General features: G+C 42.9%; 2 long non-coding RNA genes across 5 annotated transcripts in view; both read right to left on the reverse strand.

The window, feature by feature from the left end:
* LOC121066608 overlaps positions 1-16,475 on the reverse strand; it is a 41,569-nt gene that overhangs the window by 14,197 nt on the left and 10,897 nt on the right. The window contains exons 3-4 of one of the 4 annotated variants that reach the window (XR_005817867.1): positions 13,514-14,922; positions 4,905-6,016 (exon numbers count right to left, since the gene is read on the reverse strand). This is a non-coding gene — a long non-coding RNA (uncharacterized LOC121066608). Of the gene's footprint in view, positions 1-4,904; positions 6,017-8,061; positions 8,229-11,242; positions 14,923-16,475 lie in introns of those variants that run through there. The other 3 variants (XR_005817870.1, XR_005817862.1, XR_005817860.1) reach the window with 3 other exon arrangements.
* On the reverse strand, positions 6,573-7,984 carry LOC121066623. Its single transcript, XR_005817879.1, has 2 exons — positions 7,736-7,984; positions 6,573-7,308 (listed from the first exon to the last, which is right to left on the reverse strand). It is a non-coding gene; the product is annotated as an uncharacterized LOC121066623 (long non-coding RNA).

Consider the following 16,475-nt stretch of genomic DNA (forward strand, 5'->3'; position numbering starts at 1 on the left):
AAATGCAAGACTGCAGGCAAAAACGAAAGCCAAAACAAACTGTAATAACTGTTAGAACTAAAAAAATAGGTTTTTTGCAGAGTTTTTTTTTTTTTTATGGTGGAGCACTGGGCTTTAAACAATCTTTTGGAGAAATGTGAGACTTGGAAATCATTTTGGAAGTAGATTAGAAAAAGATTTCAGCATCTTGCTTGTTTATCACAAGCAAGACATCTCAGTTTAAGGAGAACCTCTTATTTTTCCGAGTTTCTTTGAAACAGCGCCAAGAAACCTGCACATAGATATTCCATTATAAGGTTCACAGAGGATGTCGTAAGATACTGCTTGGGACTAGAGGGAGTGTCATCAGCCTGTTTACATGCCAGTGTTTCTTTACTTGAAATTACCTTTATGCTTAGTTCTCCAAATACTTATATATATTTGTTGTTCTGATGGAAGGAATGGATCTCACTGCATGGTTGCTTATGCAGTCTGGCTTTGTTTGAATGTGAAGACTAGAGAAGCTGTTATATAGGCACATAATCTAATCCTGCAGTTATTATTTAATGGCTTTTTGTATCGCTGAAGTTCTGATTACATTTCAGCTGTTAGGATGCAATTAAGTTCACAGATAAGATTGTGTCCGCTACTGGTTAGCCCGTCTTGCTTTTCACAGAAGAAAATGTTGTTACTCTGAGAAATGCAGTTTTAGGCAGTCATAGCATAAAAAGTTTTGAGATTTGAGTTATTTATAGCCTTGAAACAGGGAGGGGTTGTTTAAGATTGTACTCCCTGAAGCAATGTCACTGTAAGTACGAATTTTTCTTTCTGAAGAACATAATTACATTCTCCCTAATGCTGTTGCACCACTGACCTGCGGTGCTCAGACAGAGGAACTATACCTCAGAGCAAAGAGCTGTCCCACCTGGAAGTGCCCAAGGTAGATATGGGAAGGAACAAGGTGTGACTGTTTCTGTGGTCTGAACACATCCACTAAAAACTGAGCTAAGGCTCTTGAAATAATTTCAGGAGACAGCAGCTGATGGTTGGTTGTACCCAGGACTGAACCTCTTCATGCTTTACAAAACACAGCTTAATGATCGGTGTCCTCAGCAATAAGGGACTGGGCTTGTAATGAGCCTCATCACGAGCTGTAAAATGGGCAAGAACCTTAAGGATTTTGACCTCTTTTAGCCCTTTCCCCTTAGCTCTGTTGTCAGTACTCAACATAATTAAGTTAAACATCCTCAGTGAAGACAGCGGGGATGTACCCTATGCTTACAGCATCCCCAAGACATTCAGAAATCATGTATTCTCCTTTCTCAGGATGTTTTTTTTTTTTAATCCGATCACATGATATACATGGAGTTTTTGGAGGTCAGCACAGTTTGATTTTGTACTATGACAGTAAAAATATACATTTGTGTTGTGTCCAAAAAACATATATTTTTGTGTCATATCCATTGTAACATGATCCTTTATTCTTGCTGGCATCTCCCTGCTTGTTTGGATAAGCCTCAAGAGCAAGGGCGAGACAGTAATCAACCATATTATCAGAAAGAGGTGGATTGCAGGTAGTCCTCCAGAGTCTCCTGGCACAGGAGATGGCAGAGGTCTCTCAGTCAGGTCCCAACTGCATGGCCACCTTCCAGACTGTCCCATCGCTGGCTCCCAGGCTTCTTGCCTGCCCCTCTGAACTTTTTCGAAGGTCCCAAGGCTGAGTTACAAGCTATGTGTATGCACTGCTCCCCTGTTTTCTCATGAGCATCCAGCACATGCTGGGTGGAAATGTTGGGGCCATTGCACCCACTCTTCAGAACTGGCCAGCTTGCCTGGTAAGGGGTGTTACACACCACCAGGGCATCTCCATGTCCAGGGAAGGCTGGAGTCAGCCGACTACCTTCTTTGAGGTGGTTTGGCTTTCCTACCATAACCCCTACCCAGAAAGCACATGAATAGAAGTCTTATTTATTTCTCATAGGACGTGCATTATATCCAAGATATATTAGCTTGCTTTCAAACAGAAATGAAAATGTATACTGCACTGCTATAGTCTTACTGTTTATGTGATAAAACACCCCTAAAGTGCTGAAATGAAATGAAATAGAAGAGTGCAGTTCAACAGTATGTAGGAAAAGTATAGAGTAATTAGAGTTTACATTCTGAAGCTGGGAATTGGCTCAGAGATGGATAAAACATTACCATGACGTATTCCTGTTGATCTCAGTCAAGACAATTTATTCTGCCTATCCATAGTCTGTTTTAAAGTGTACCTTTATTTTTCTCCTTCTACCAGTTTTATTCAAATGTAAATCTATTGACTTTAGCAGAGTTCTGATATTTATCTCATTTCCTCAGTGTATTTTCTAGTCTTATGCATGACTTTTCCCTCCTGAAAAAAAAAAACAACAAGCAAGACAAACCCACCAAGGCCTGTGATATGCAAACTGAAGCTCAGCACCTTCAAATTGCTGGGGCTGAGGATGCATTACCATGTGCTGACCTTGTTTTATGCCCTTTCCTAGGCCTCTGATGTAACCTGTTGTCAGATGGAGTAGTGGGCTGGGTGGACCCCTCTGTCTACATGACACAGTATTCATTATATTCTCCTGGTTGCTGCTCTACAGTGACATTTTTAGGGGTACTAATCTACTGAACTAATTTTAGAGTTTACAAATAATAACATGATTTAAAAAAAAAAAACACATAATAATATATATATTTTTAAGATCAATGACCAAAATAGAAAAATACTGCACTGAACAAACCCCTTTCTTCCTCATTCTGCAATGATATGTTGCTAAACACAAAAAAGAGAAATGGTCAGTCTTATAAATGTGACAAGAGAGTTCTTACTGGATTTACCAGAGCAATAGTCCTTTGAAGAGCCAGAAATCATGGAGGCATCCTAGGGAAGAATTTTTGTTTCTAGACAGGGAATGGTTAAGGTTACTGGGAAAACAAAGAAGAAAACCTGTATTCATATTGCTGCTACGAGAGCCTCGGATTAACACTCGGGGCTTTAATTCGAGCAGTGTCAAATACCATAGTGCTTAGAAGCAGAAGTACAAATATTTGTACTTAGAATTAATGTTTTTATTCTTTTACCCGAGCATGTCAGCTGCTACACTTTTAAATATGGAATCAGAAGTGAGATAAACCTGGCAGCCTAGGATGTTAAAAAATAGGAAGGCACCACTTCAGAGTACTGCCTGGTGGCCTGGGAGCCTGGAAACCTTGGAAAGTTGGGATCTGTCTCCATATGGCTCGCAGTTTTACTTCAGTTAACAGAAAAGGACCGTTGCCATCCCAAATAGCGGCAGACGTTTTTTAAACCAGAAAATTAATAGGGTATCTCCATCAACTAATGGGGTATCCCCACGTCTTTATCACAGCATGGTTTCTGTGGTATTTTCAGTTGTCAAGTCAGTCCTCAGTGATGGGCAAGGACCACCATATTCTGGGACTAGGTATGGAGTAGTGCTACTAGATTTAAATGACAGATGCGTGCTCATTGAGTTCAGTGTTGCCAAAATGTAGGTGTTCTGGTATACTCATCTGCAGAAATGTGGAAAGGCACGAGTTTTTTTAGCCACATCTCCATCATTAAATGCTTTGAAGGACATTAATTTAGGAGTCAGAACACTCAGATCCTATCGTGAAGACAGTAATTGGAGGCAAAAAGCTTTCCCACACAGCAGAAATGAGATTAAGCGTCCAGTTGCTTGGTCTGCATGCACGCCTATTTCACACGGTGCAAAATGTCCTCGCAATTGTACCCCTTCAGTTGTGGCCACCAAATGATGAAGAATAGCTGTCTGGCAGCTTGGTTGGCCTTTAGCTATTTTTCTAAGCCTACAAGGCAAATTTGGCCAGCACAGTGGAAGAGCAGCTACACCCAAGTAAACAGTCTGATTCAGAGTTTCTTTCCCTTGGCTAAACGAAATGTGCACAGGGGAGAGTCAACAACCCCCAGTTTGGAGAGCACAGGATTCATAAGCAGCAGCCTACTGCAGAAATACAGGGCCCTGGCGGGGAAGGGTTTTTATTCTTCCAAGCTATAATAGCCTTTCTCAAAGCATGACATTTGTTCACCCTTTCAGAGCTGGCAGTGCCGGAGCTCCTGGTTTCCAGAGATGTTCCAAGCTCTCCCACAGCCCCAGTGGCTGTGTCCTCTCCCAGGCCCAACAGATTATCCAGGGTGCACAGCACATCAGGGTCTCCCGGGGAACACCGGGCGATATCCAGCAAGCTGCCCCTTGTTGCCACCAGCCGGGGGCTGAGGCTGCTGTTGCACTTCTGCAGAACAATGGGCTGAGCCGTATTTCACTGTCAGAGCGGTGACGAATGTTGGCCTGCCGAGACTCCTCGACGTATGTAACTTGGCTGGCGATCAATGGCAAAGGTCACGAGTTGTCGTCTTGCATCTCCAAGCTCAGTGAGACGGTTTTGTGCCGTGTTAGTCGCTGTGTATTAAGTTTCAGCAAAGAGAGGGCAGTGGAGGAGGAAAGAGATTCTTATCTGGAGTTAGGTGATGTTAAATGTTCTGAATAATTAGATAAGATTGTGTGTGTCAAACTCGGTAGAAAAACAGGCGGTGTTTTCTGATAAGAAGTCTCTGGTTCCCTCTGCCCCCCTGCCCTCCAGGACATGCATGCATGCATGCACACACCCGCACATTTTAAGTACTTTCAGGGCTCATTAAGCAAGCTGGGCTGATAGCTGTAGCAAATGTCATTCTTTCTCAATGGAGCAATGAATCTGTGTTCTGCACATTTTTGGAAGTCTCAAAAAGTAGCCCAAGTAGGTGAAAATTCACTTTCCATGGCTGATCCTTTTATTTTCAGTGTGCTTTTAGAGTCTGACCGAGCACACACTGCCTGGGAAGAAGCCCAGAGGTTACACCACAGTGTCTACTGCTGCAGCTCAGTTTGCTTTCAAAGCTCCTATTGAATTTCCAAAGAGGTGTGCAGGTCTTACCAGGAATAGGCGTGTGAGGATGCACACAATGTGCTTCTGGCTCCATCTGAAAGGAGCCTGGACCAAATCTGAGCCATGCAAGGACGTGATTGCTCAGGGGTCTCCCCACGGACTCCAGCTTCTTCCGAGGCTGGAGCAGAAGCCAAGGGGAGGACTGGCCTTACCCCTTCCACCCCAAGCCAAGTCCACCCTCACTTCAGCTTCTCCTAACAGAAAGAAAATATCTTCCTAAACAAAGTGACATTTTTAACATTTATTTTCCATACCCTTTCACTTCCCTGGCTGCTGTCACACCACTGTTATTAATTTGGGATCTATGGTAGTTTATCAGGCAGAATGGCTGTAAGGTCTATGCAGCAAACATGACAGAGGTGGAAACACCAGCGAAATCACAGGAAGATCATTAAGTTGAAGAATGTTTAAAGACAGTGCCACCACTTGTGAGCTCTGTCAGCCTTGGAGGACCGCAGCTTGTTTTTTTTAAAATTCATTACAGCCCAGTAAATCTGCTGCCAGTAGAAGCTAGCAAGTATATCTAGGGGAGGACTTGCAATTGCTCTTTCTGGACGGACACCTCCTATAGCTGAATAGAAGGATTGTCTTCTGCTCCCCACTCCCAGCAGAGGGACACTGGGGAGCATCAGTCCCCATCTGCAGATGGCACAGGAGCTGCTGCATGGACTGCAAACCTGAGCATCCTTCTTACACGCTGTGGGCACCAGGTCCAAGCAGGGAGGCTCTATACCCCTTGCCAGCAGACGTGTTTGCTGACAGCTCCCAGCTGTGACGGGGTGACGGCATCTCTCCTGTGGTCTCATGGCAGTTTTCTCCTCACGCATCCACTCAGCAGTTGTTTTTCTTGCTCAGGTCCTTGATGACTACAGAGCAAGGTGGGATGTAGGGTGGTGGGGCTGTGGGGATCCCGGAGGGGTGACGGTGTGCTTCTTGTGGTTGGTGCTGCCCCGTTCAGATCTCCCCATGTCCCTGCAGGGGTGCTCCTGTGGCTGGTCCAGGGCCGGTTGTGGTACATGATGAGAGGGCTACACTCAACCAAAAACTGTTGAAGAAGGGAAAAAATTAGAGCAGCCACCCAGATTCCCTTCCATGTCTGCTTTTCCAGTGCAAATACCTTCCGAGCGCAAATACATCAATGCTAGGCACGACAGCATTAGTCACTCGTTGCCCTCCTTCAAGCTCACACTTGTCTGTGAGTCACCGAGCTATGGGCTGGAGAGACACGTATGCGGGGCAAGCCCCGCGCTCAGGGGAGGGAGCTGGTGCACAAGGCCGAGGGCAGGGCAGGGCTCCGCGGGGTGCCACAGAAAGGCTGCGAGGTCCTGGGTGTGCTGAGGCTGGTGGTGCTCCTGTGAGCATGCTGCCGGGAGACGCTGAGCCCAAACAGCAGCGGCTCTTGCTCCTGGTATTTACACTCAGTATTGAGGTACCCTTGAGGAAATAAATATCGTTTGGAAGGCATCTACACACGCACGACCAGAGCTGCAGCAGGGGCAGGGAAGGGGGTGCATGCTCCCACTCCCAGCAAAGCCAGTGCCTGCAGCCCTGCCTGAGGCCAGCTTACAATAAAAAGAAAGATAATACTCTTGAAACCAGGGCTGTAATTACTATTTATTTCAACAGCAATTTGCCTTATTATGGTGCGCGGCATTTGTTACCCGGGCAACAGCTTTCTGTAGAGGCCTGGCTCAAATTAAAGTAAATCGGGCAAGATCTGAAGTCGATATCACTATTGTATTTTAAAACCAAAAGACGAGGGAGTCAGCAATTTCACCTAAGTGTTGTATTTATTATGGTTGTCATAGGTAGATGCAAGGAGCCGTGACAGCCTGTGTCCAACTAATATTTCTCTGTGCTGTGCCTGGCTGATCTGCTCCATGCACGTTTGCAAATAAAGTGAATTTTCCAGAACCCTGCTCTTCCCTGAGGGGGTAAGGGTGTGCACGGCTGAGTGACGTGCAGCACACTGCTTCAGAGGCGTGCAGGAGAATCGCTACCTAAGTGCCTAACCTGCTGTTTCAGCCGCACACCCTTGCCCAGGCCTGGCCTCCTGTGAAAGGAGCCTGAATCTAACATCTTCTTAGGTCTAAGGCAGACTGAATATAAAAAGATAGAGCTAAGCACTATAAACTATGAGTATATTATCATCTTCATAATTTCTGCTTAAAAAATTCAACTCAGCAAACACCAGAGGGCTTAGAAATGAATTATTGGTAATTTTAACCTCTTTTTTTTTCCACCTTTTCTCATTTCCTTTTTTTTTTTCCCCCCTTTGTTTGTTTCTTTAAGTACAGAACTTCTGTAAGAACATCTGTCTCAAAAGCTTGAAAAAGACTAGAAAAAGTAATAGGAAGTTTAGTGAATGGCAATGTTGTAAGGCTCACATATCCCCCTGTTAGACAGCTCTGCAACTGTAATCCTTTAATGGGGGACTTTTCCTGCAGATTTTTGACCTATTATGCAGATTTGACCAGCTATTAGAGGCTTTCCTCTTTGGATCAAGCTTCTACTCTTGGCAAGCCACTGTCTCTGTTATCTGACCCTTCCTTGAGGCACTCGGTCAGCCTTTCCCCGTCCCAGGGCTGCTGACACATACAGTCTGTCATGGCAATGACAGACAGACTCCCAGCTGTTTTGTCCATTTGTCCATCCCTGCCGCCTGTCTGTCCGCAGCCCACTGCGGACGGCAGTGCTCCGGCAGGGTGCCAGCCGGTGGGGCCAGATCCAGCTCGGTGTGCTTGCTCTCAAGGCGGTCACTCACCTTCTGCTACTCGGTGCTGTGTCATTTCGTGCCATCCTCACATACTCTCTAAGAGAGCTGAAAAGAAGGTTCTGAATGTTACAGCCCTTGGGTAGCAAATATTTTGTAGAAAAATCTTCATTAAGATGCTTCGATATGACCCTAAGCTAGTGCCTGCTTTCTGAGAGCCTTTACAAGTTCACAGCTGCCAATAAACTGATGGCAGCAAACAACCACAGCTGCCTGGTGTTAAGGAACAAGAGCTTTTTAATGACCTTAAAGTACTTCGATTGGCTGTCCCTCACTCATTTGGGTTTTCAAACACGTGCTTTGGGGAGTCGCTTCAGTTCAGAAAATGTCTGACACCTTCCTTGCTAACATGCACCTTGTCTGTGATTCAGTGCTTGCTGATAACAGCGGCAATCAGATGTACGAAGGGCTGTTCCATCATAATGCAGATAGAGAAGGAGGTATGCACGTTGAATCATTTGCTTGATGGCGAAGGAAAGGAGTTCTGGCAAAAATAAACATTTATTAGTTTCTGAGATTCCCCTGAACCCTTCCTGATTTCCTACTTCACCAGGTCTTAGGGAGGTGCAGTGTTTTGGAGGTAACAGGTTTTGGACGAGGTATTATCACTGGCACCTGTGGCTGTTAATGATTAGCAAAGGTCCCCTGGTTCTTTTTTTCCGAGAAGATCCTGGACATGCCCCAATTTCATAACATGCAAATTCCGCACTTCAGTTTTAATAAGCCATTGAACTGTGTTTGCCACTGGACTGTTGTTTTTGGAGCTGCTCGGAAATAATTTTTCTTAATGAAAATTCTGCTTTATGATGAAAAATGAAGCTCATGTTTTCAATTGAAAATGGTTTTGTTTTGATACCTCAAGTGTCTCATGAGAGCAATAATCTGCACGCTTCACGCTCCAAAATCTTCAGTTGTGTGGGCTTCTTAAACAAACCGCTCCTCCCTTGGTGGTTTTTTCCCTGTTACTGACCTGCTGCAGGACTCGTTATACGATATCTAGCCCAGCTAGAAAACCTGGGCAACAGAGGGGACTGGAGACAGCTAAAGCTTTCATGAACCACCACAGGGACAATCTTGAACTGTTTTGTGTTTGTTTTTTTTTTAAGGAAAAAAAAATAAAAAATAAAAAGATGATTTAGATTTCTGGTAATCTGCTTTAAGGAAAAAAAAAAAAACATAATTAGATTTCTGGTAATCTGCTTTTTGAAAAACATGAAATGTTGTCCGGTAAATGGCCAGTTCTCACAGAAAAAAAAACAAAAACTGTCAGAAACCAGTATAATAAGAAGAGTTTGCATATCATTAACTAGTCTCCCCTTTCAAGGAGCTATGCTAATTCTGTCAGAGAGCTGGTCGGTGCTGCAGTAGAAGAATGGTTTTGTTTTAAACTTATGCTTATGACATTATAAATGACTGCACTTGAGATACGCATATACAAAGTGCTGAGCACAATGGAAATTGAAAAACATGAACTGACCACCTGCTTCTGTGTGCTCAGACTCTTCTGTTGTGTAGTTAACCTGCAGGATACTTTATTGCCTGAAACTACTGAGCATTACACACTATCCATAGTTGCTTTCAAACAACTTCAGACTGATTTTTCCAAGGTATTGGGACCCAAAGGTATTGCATAGGATGTTTTTTTTCTTAACTCCTTGGGTACTATTTTGTTAGAGCCCAGTCTGACTGCTTCTTGAACGTTATCTATTTTTCTGCCTCCGTTCTTGTTCATGTGATATGTTGTTAGATTATTTTTTTAAATAAATAAATAAGTAAATATATTAACTCATAGCCTGCAACGTTGCTCCAGTTGCCCTGCGGCAGCAGCAGGTTCTAGCACTGCATTTCCAGTTACCTTCCTCTCCCACGTTCAGCCTGCTCTTCAGATCACTCATGCCGCTGTTTGCCCAAGTGGGACTCTCTCATGCTTTTGAACTCTTTAGCCTAACTCTCTGATTTCCTTGAGTTCATCTCTGATTTTTTTTTTTAATTTTTTTTTTTTCAGTCAGCTACCTAAGCTAGCAAGAATGGGGAGAGAAATGAAAATGGGGAGAAATTTCCTCCTCTCCACGCTGTGAATTTAAAATGTGTTGATGTACACCATGCTCAGTTCCAGTTTTGCTTCCTTGATAAGAATCAAAGATTTTCCACCTATAACAAAATGATTGTCTGGGCCTTGTGTCATCGTCTGAAATGCTTTATGCATTTATGATCTCCGTTAAACTTGCGTTTTCCATCTCAGCTGAGTTGCTTGGTGAGGTATTCTCACTTCCTAATGTCCCTGTGCTCACTTCTATCTGACCCCCTTTTTAAAAAGAAAACAGTGGCAAAAGAGTTCTTTGGTTAGTGGAAGCCAAGAGTTTGCAGCTTTGCAAAGTTTCGGGTCAAGTAAAGAGTGATCAATGGGGTTTAGGGATGTTGCCTGACTTTGTCCTAAAAACAAGCCATTGTGTCTTCCAGGATACCTCATATATCTTTTGTCTCTCCCTTCTGCTCCTGTGAGACTGATGGAGCAGACAACACTCACTCACTGATTCTTTTGATGTCAACGGGATGAAAGCCATGGCTGAATTGGGCTATGGGCTTTCAAGATGACTTGGAGCATTATTTTCTGATTGCATTAATAAAGCTATTGTAGGAAATCTACAGCTGCCAGGATAATTTGAATACAACAATCGTCTTTCTCATAGTGGTATTATGTAATTATATTGTGCCCAGGAAAAAATAACCTTGTCATGCCTTCAGGATATTTCTGGAGGCTGCTCATCTACAGTATTCATTTCGATTGCTATTCTGATAGGTAAACTAACAGGTTTACCTATCGTGAAGGCAGTCTGTCTTCCTTTGTTACACATGACTATATCATGTAAGATCTCCCTTTGAATTAAAGAGCTAGAATTGGCTGACTGAAGATAAACAAACTGGCACTCCTACTCTGAAAAGTGAGAATAGAAACTGCGGTGTTAGCTCCCACATTTGCTAACCCTTCATGATGTGATCAAATCTCAAGTTCAAAGATGCAATTTGCTTTAAAAACCTAGATGACTTTCATCAGCATGGACAAGTCAGCTTTTTCCTGGATCCTGCATGGGCTCTGCATTTGTGAGCTGATGGACAGCGGTGCAGCTGCTGGGCTGCCAGCAGCAGATGCAGTTATGTGTCCCTGAAGGTGCCTCAGTGGTTCTGCAGTACCACACGGAGTAAAAAGTAGTAAATGTATAGTGGGGCTAGAAAATAAGCACGTGTCCAACTACTTAAAGGACCATAACATCTTCTGAAAAAAAAAAAATCCCAACCAAAAAAACAAACAAACATAGTTACTATACAGACTTGGAGAGAACAGATGAACCTTTTGGGTGGTGTTCATTTATTAGGCTGTTCTGTCCCACATAGACAAGAATGTAGATTTTTGCTTCCCAGAGAAGAGGACTGCAGTGACTACAAACCTCTAAGTATTTTACATGTTCATTTCATTATCTCAAACAATTACCTAAAGCTCCTCGAAGATTAAAGTTAATCAATTTATGTTTAATTGAACTGTGTTTTAAAAATCACATCATGAATATTTGCTCCTTAGGTAGATTTAAAAATAACCAGAAAAACATAACTACCGAGACTATAATTGAATAGTATTTACCTTTTTAATCACTTGCTGCTTATGTTCTCGGCTTAGCATCTGTATCTGAATATTCAACAAAACTTCAACAAGGTTTGCTTAGTAGACCCCTACCGTAGTGTCCAAAATGTCAATTAGTTCTCACTTTTAGCTGCTAGTAATCCTGTCAGTATTCAGTATTTAGTATGCTGAATCTGTGATAGAAATATCCCTGCTCAGGGAAGAGTCTTTGACTTCTGTACAATATTAAATAACTAATGTTGTGACAATCTTTCAGAAATGTCACCACTCCTGCTTGTCAAACAACGTTTCAGCATTTTTGCAGACTGGCCGATAGCAATGCAGCTTGTTAGCTCCACTTAAATAGCGTCTCTGAAAACATAATTTATGGATTGGAAGAGACTTTGAAAATCCTCATCAGGATGGTTTTGCAAACCACTGAGCAATCTGCCTGCCGATATGCGTGTGGAGCAGTCAGCAGGGCCGTGGGGTCATGCAGAAGAGCCCCATGCGGGTCCCGTGCTGCAGCCCCACCACCAACCCCGCCGTAAGCAGCAGTGCTCAGACAAGCTGCTCCTCAGGGAGGGCTTCTTCCAGATTGGCACGCACGTAGGCATCCCCATGCTCTGCCTCTCACTGTTTATTGAAAAAATAAGTCTTAAAAGACTTTCTACCCACATTGTTGTACAGCAGTAAAATGGGATAACCGCCAGTGGCTCGGATTTATAACCAGATTCCAGATGTAAGAGATTGCGCAGAGGATTGTCGCTAACCCACTCCCATCTGAGCTTGGGTGACAGACTATTGTTTTCCATTAATATGTTGATTTTTTTTTGTAAACAAACAACAAAAGGAGGAGTATGGGATGAAATAAGGAGGTGGATATGGAACAGAAGTTTCTGTTCTCAGCAGTTAATTCATCTTTCCGCTTTATAACCTACGTCCAAACTCCAGTGGCTCTGAAGATGGACTTTTTACAGAGCCATGATGCCTGCCTCGTATTTTGAATGTATTCATATCTAATAAGTGTATTATTGCATATTTTTCCAGATGCTACCTTGCCTGCAGCTGTGGCAGCAGCGTTTTAGAAGAGTCTTTGTAAATTCAATTCAATAAAGTACAAATGCAAAGAGTGCAGAAGCTGTTTGATGAGGACAAGTGCATTCGAGGTGCATGAGGTGCTATTTTTCTGTGTTGACCTCTAATAATTTGCATAAACCACCTGCCTTAGTTTATCCAACTGGCAAATTGTTATAAGAGCATGTTTTTCCCCCCAAGGGCTGTGGACAGAACTCATTAATGTTTAATAAACATTTCCAAGTGCTTTTTAAGATTATCCTATTCATAGTGGGTCATACTAATGAGATCTACTGATAAAAGGTGCCTTGTAAAAAGCAGGTGTTGTTCTAGTATTATCCACTTTCAAGCACAAATATTTTGTTAGAGTATAACAATCATGGCACTTTTACAATGAACAGTTAGCCATCACTTTTAATTAAACCATTATTTCTAATTAAAACAACATTAATTCTACATCAATAAAGTTTTTTCTTTTTTTTTTCCATTGAGAAGCCAATCAAAATTCTGACACTGATATCCAGAAATCTTGTAATAAAATTCCTTATGACACATCTCAGCTCTGACTCTGATTTTTATCCATCTCAGTACACAGCGCTGCCAGCAGCCCTCCACAATAATTTAATACTTTCTGAGAAGGCAGCTGTTCATTTACAAGCCACCCTCCCCATGCTCCGTGATATACACCAGTAAAGCCTGGATTTTCTTTTCTCCTCAGTCTTAGTTAAGAGGGTTATTGCCTATTTCCAGTGACTCCTGAAACGGGCTATCTGTATGGGTCAGTTGTTTACCAGAAGTGGTTAGCACTGAGGTGCGAGAGGGAAAGGCCTTATTCTCGTCTCCTACAGCAGCTCCAGGTGGCTTGGCTTGGACCTGGCAAGCACGGGACGCCAGACAGCAGTGTGCCTCCAGTGAGAGATGCAGGGCGCTGCGTGGCAGATGTTCTGTGCCACACAATACCCCTTCACTAGACACTGTGAAAGCCCATGTAGTTACTAATGCACAAATGCACACAGGGGGTAGAATTTATCCTCCTCTGAATCATAGAGATTTAAAAGACTTGCTACATTACTTACGTTTTCCAGAGAAATATCTCAATTCTGAAAGTGGAAGTCTGTCCCAGGCAGGTCCAAGTCTGTTTGGCACGGTAGGGGATGCCTTCGACTTTTCTTGAAGAGGATCCCTGCAGGTAGTGCTTAGTGCTTGGTGGAGGATGCTCAGTTCTCCAAAGCTAGATGTGAGGTAGGAACCGCATATGCTCACACAAAGTTCAGAACTGCTCCAGCCAAAGTCTGTTGAACTATGGCAACCAGGATTTTATAAGTATATAAAATATACATTGTATGTAAATACCTGAAGGGAGGATGCAAGGAAGATAGAGCCAGGCTCTATTCAGCGGTGCCTCGTGCCAGGACAAGAGGCAATGGGCACAAACTGGCACACAGGAGGTTCCCTCTGAACACCGGGAAGCACTTCTCTGCTGGGTGGGTGACTGAGCACTGGCACAGGCTGCCCAGAGAGGTCGTGGAGTCTCCCTCCTTGGAGATCTTCAAATGCCACCTGGACATGGTCCTGGGCAGCCTGCTCTGGGTGTCCCTGCTTGAGCAGGGGGTTGGACCAGATGGCCTCCAGAGGTCCCTGCCAACCTCAGCCATTCTGTGGTTCCATGATTCTGTAATGCAAGTTTTTTTGATTTTTTTTTTTTCAGTCCCAGGACTGCCTAATCAGTGTTAGCTTTGTTCACACAAGGTTCCCCAAAGAAGTGCCTTCTGAAGAGAGGGATCTGTGCAAAGATTTTTTCTTATCCTTCACATTTTAAGAGCCAGCTCTAAGGCAGGCTGTAAAACGGAACTCCAGCTCTGTAGGAATTCCCATATTTTTAGGTAACTGATCATAGCAAAGCATGTGAAAATGCATGTTTTATGAAGCAGAAAAGCTGAAATGATAATTGTGAATTATTTCAATACTGTAGAAACTAATTTGCAGCTAGCTTTTTAATTTACAATTACAATGAAATTAAAAAGTTGCATCAGAATATTTTGATTTATCTCAAGCTATTTTGCATGGAAAAAATACAACAGCAGCTATTGGAATACCGAATCTGGCTACTGATTCTTGAGGCTATTTGGCTTTGAACTTCCATTCTGAGAAAAAAACAAACTTCTTTGAAGCAGCTTTGTTGGGTGCAGGTAGCGTGCATAGAGCAGTTCAGAAGGAAAGTTCAGCTTAGGTGCATGGCGTTGTCTTCTGGTGAAACTTTCCTCCCTTTGGCAGGGTGTCTAGGAAAGACAGACTGCAAACACTGGTACCTAGTTGAAGAGATCCAAGGCTCTTGCTTACATATAAATAAAACATTTCACTATGGACTCACCTCAACTCCACATTGTCATTTTCTGTAGCAGGAATGAGATGATCAGCAAGGTAGCAGAGGATATTGCCTGGCAGAAAGAACATCTTGATTTCTGAATGATGTTTCCTTCATTAACTGCTTGGAAAAAAGAAAAAGTTCTTTAAGAAGGCAAATAGGCTGTGATTTATAGGGTTGCCACGGACCCCCAAGGTACTCATGTTTAAAAGATTTAAAAAAATAATAATTTTAAGCATAGTTGCTTGGTATCCACTGGAGGGGAGATGATAAAAAGCTACCTGATTTGTCTATCCCCTGTTAAGAATGAAATGAAAGCTGCATTTGCCATGAGTTCACATGTGAAGTTCTGCTGAAGAACTATAGCCCTGGCTAGGCAAATGTATAGAGCTTTTCTAACTTCATGTAAAAGCTTTTTTTTATGTTAACGTGAAATACCTTTCAAGAATCCTGAAGTTAATAAATAATACTGACGTTGCTGCCTTATGAAAAATACTGAGGCTCTAAGCAGGCCCCTTTCTTCAATACTGACCTACTGAATGCTATGAAATTTAAAAATGTGGGTCAGAGATGGCCTAGAAATACCTTTGACTGTGAATCCCTACTGCTATGGACAGAAGATGGTACCTGGTCATAAGGAAGATCTACAAATTACCATCTGTGGAGCGTTAAAGATCAAATGGCTCACTGCTCCCCACTCAGATTTTGTCTTTCATCATAAGAAAAGGATTAAAAAATGATACAGATGGAAAGCAACTCACAGAGTAGCTCTTCTTTTCATAAGTTCTCCTGCTCTTGTCCCTAAAGTACACAAGGCTTTTTCCAGCTATATGGACAACTTTCTGAACCTTTGCCTTCTAATGAAACACAGAAGCAAAATGTTCCTTTATGAGCTTGGAAAGAAAGTTTTTTTGCAAGCTTTCCATTTTACACAACATTTTTTGAAAGTCTGCCAACTGTAACAGCAGCAAAACACTGGATTGTGTATAACAGAAGTTAAAAATATGATATGCATATCCCACAAACTATGATCACGTTGTTGACCCTTGTAACACAGTCATGGCATAGCTGTAACGAAACGTACTCCCTTTGGCTACAGGAGGTCTCCAGTTCTCACCAACACCTGGAGGTGGAAATACTTTTAAAAGTATGAGAACAGCGATCCAGGTGCAGCAAAATCCCCACCAGAGCAGGTGAACCCTGCTTCACTGAAGAAATAGGTTGAGACAGCAAAGGGTCTCAACTTCACCCCTGGCACCTGCAGAGCCTGAGTGCTCCCCCACGAGCTTGAAGCCACTGACCTGGCAAAGCACTGTCAACCGAAAGTGACAGCAGCTTCTGTCACCTCTTATCTTTTCTGTAGCTCAAAGACCAAAAGTAAAAAGCTCACTGTAAAGAAGATCTGGAGAGGATGTCTTCTGAGTGTCCGACAGAGCCTTGCCATTTCATTGCTATTCTCTCTCCACATTGTAGAGGATACAAACAAGGCCTTTATGCTTTTAAACCAAACTAATTTTTTCAAAAAATAGGAGTCACAGTGTGAATGTGTCTGATAGATACATTCACTGCTAGAAGATGCTAGCATCTTTCTTGATGGCATACTCTAAAAGGGCAGGGATCTTTGTTCTGCTCAAACTTGGAAAGCCACCAAGTGATATTAATTCTAATCTAAT

This window comes from Cygnus olor, chromosome 1 (assembly GCF_009769625.2).
Source record: "Cygnus olor isolate bCygOlo1 chromosome 1, bCygOlo1.pri.v2, whole genome shotgun sequence".
NCBI classification, from domain to species: domain Eukaryota; kingdom Metazoa; phylum Chordata; class Aves; order Anseriformes; family Anatidae; genus Cygnus; species Cygnus olor.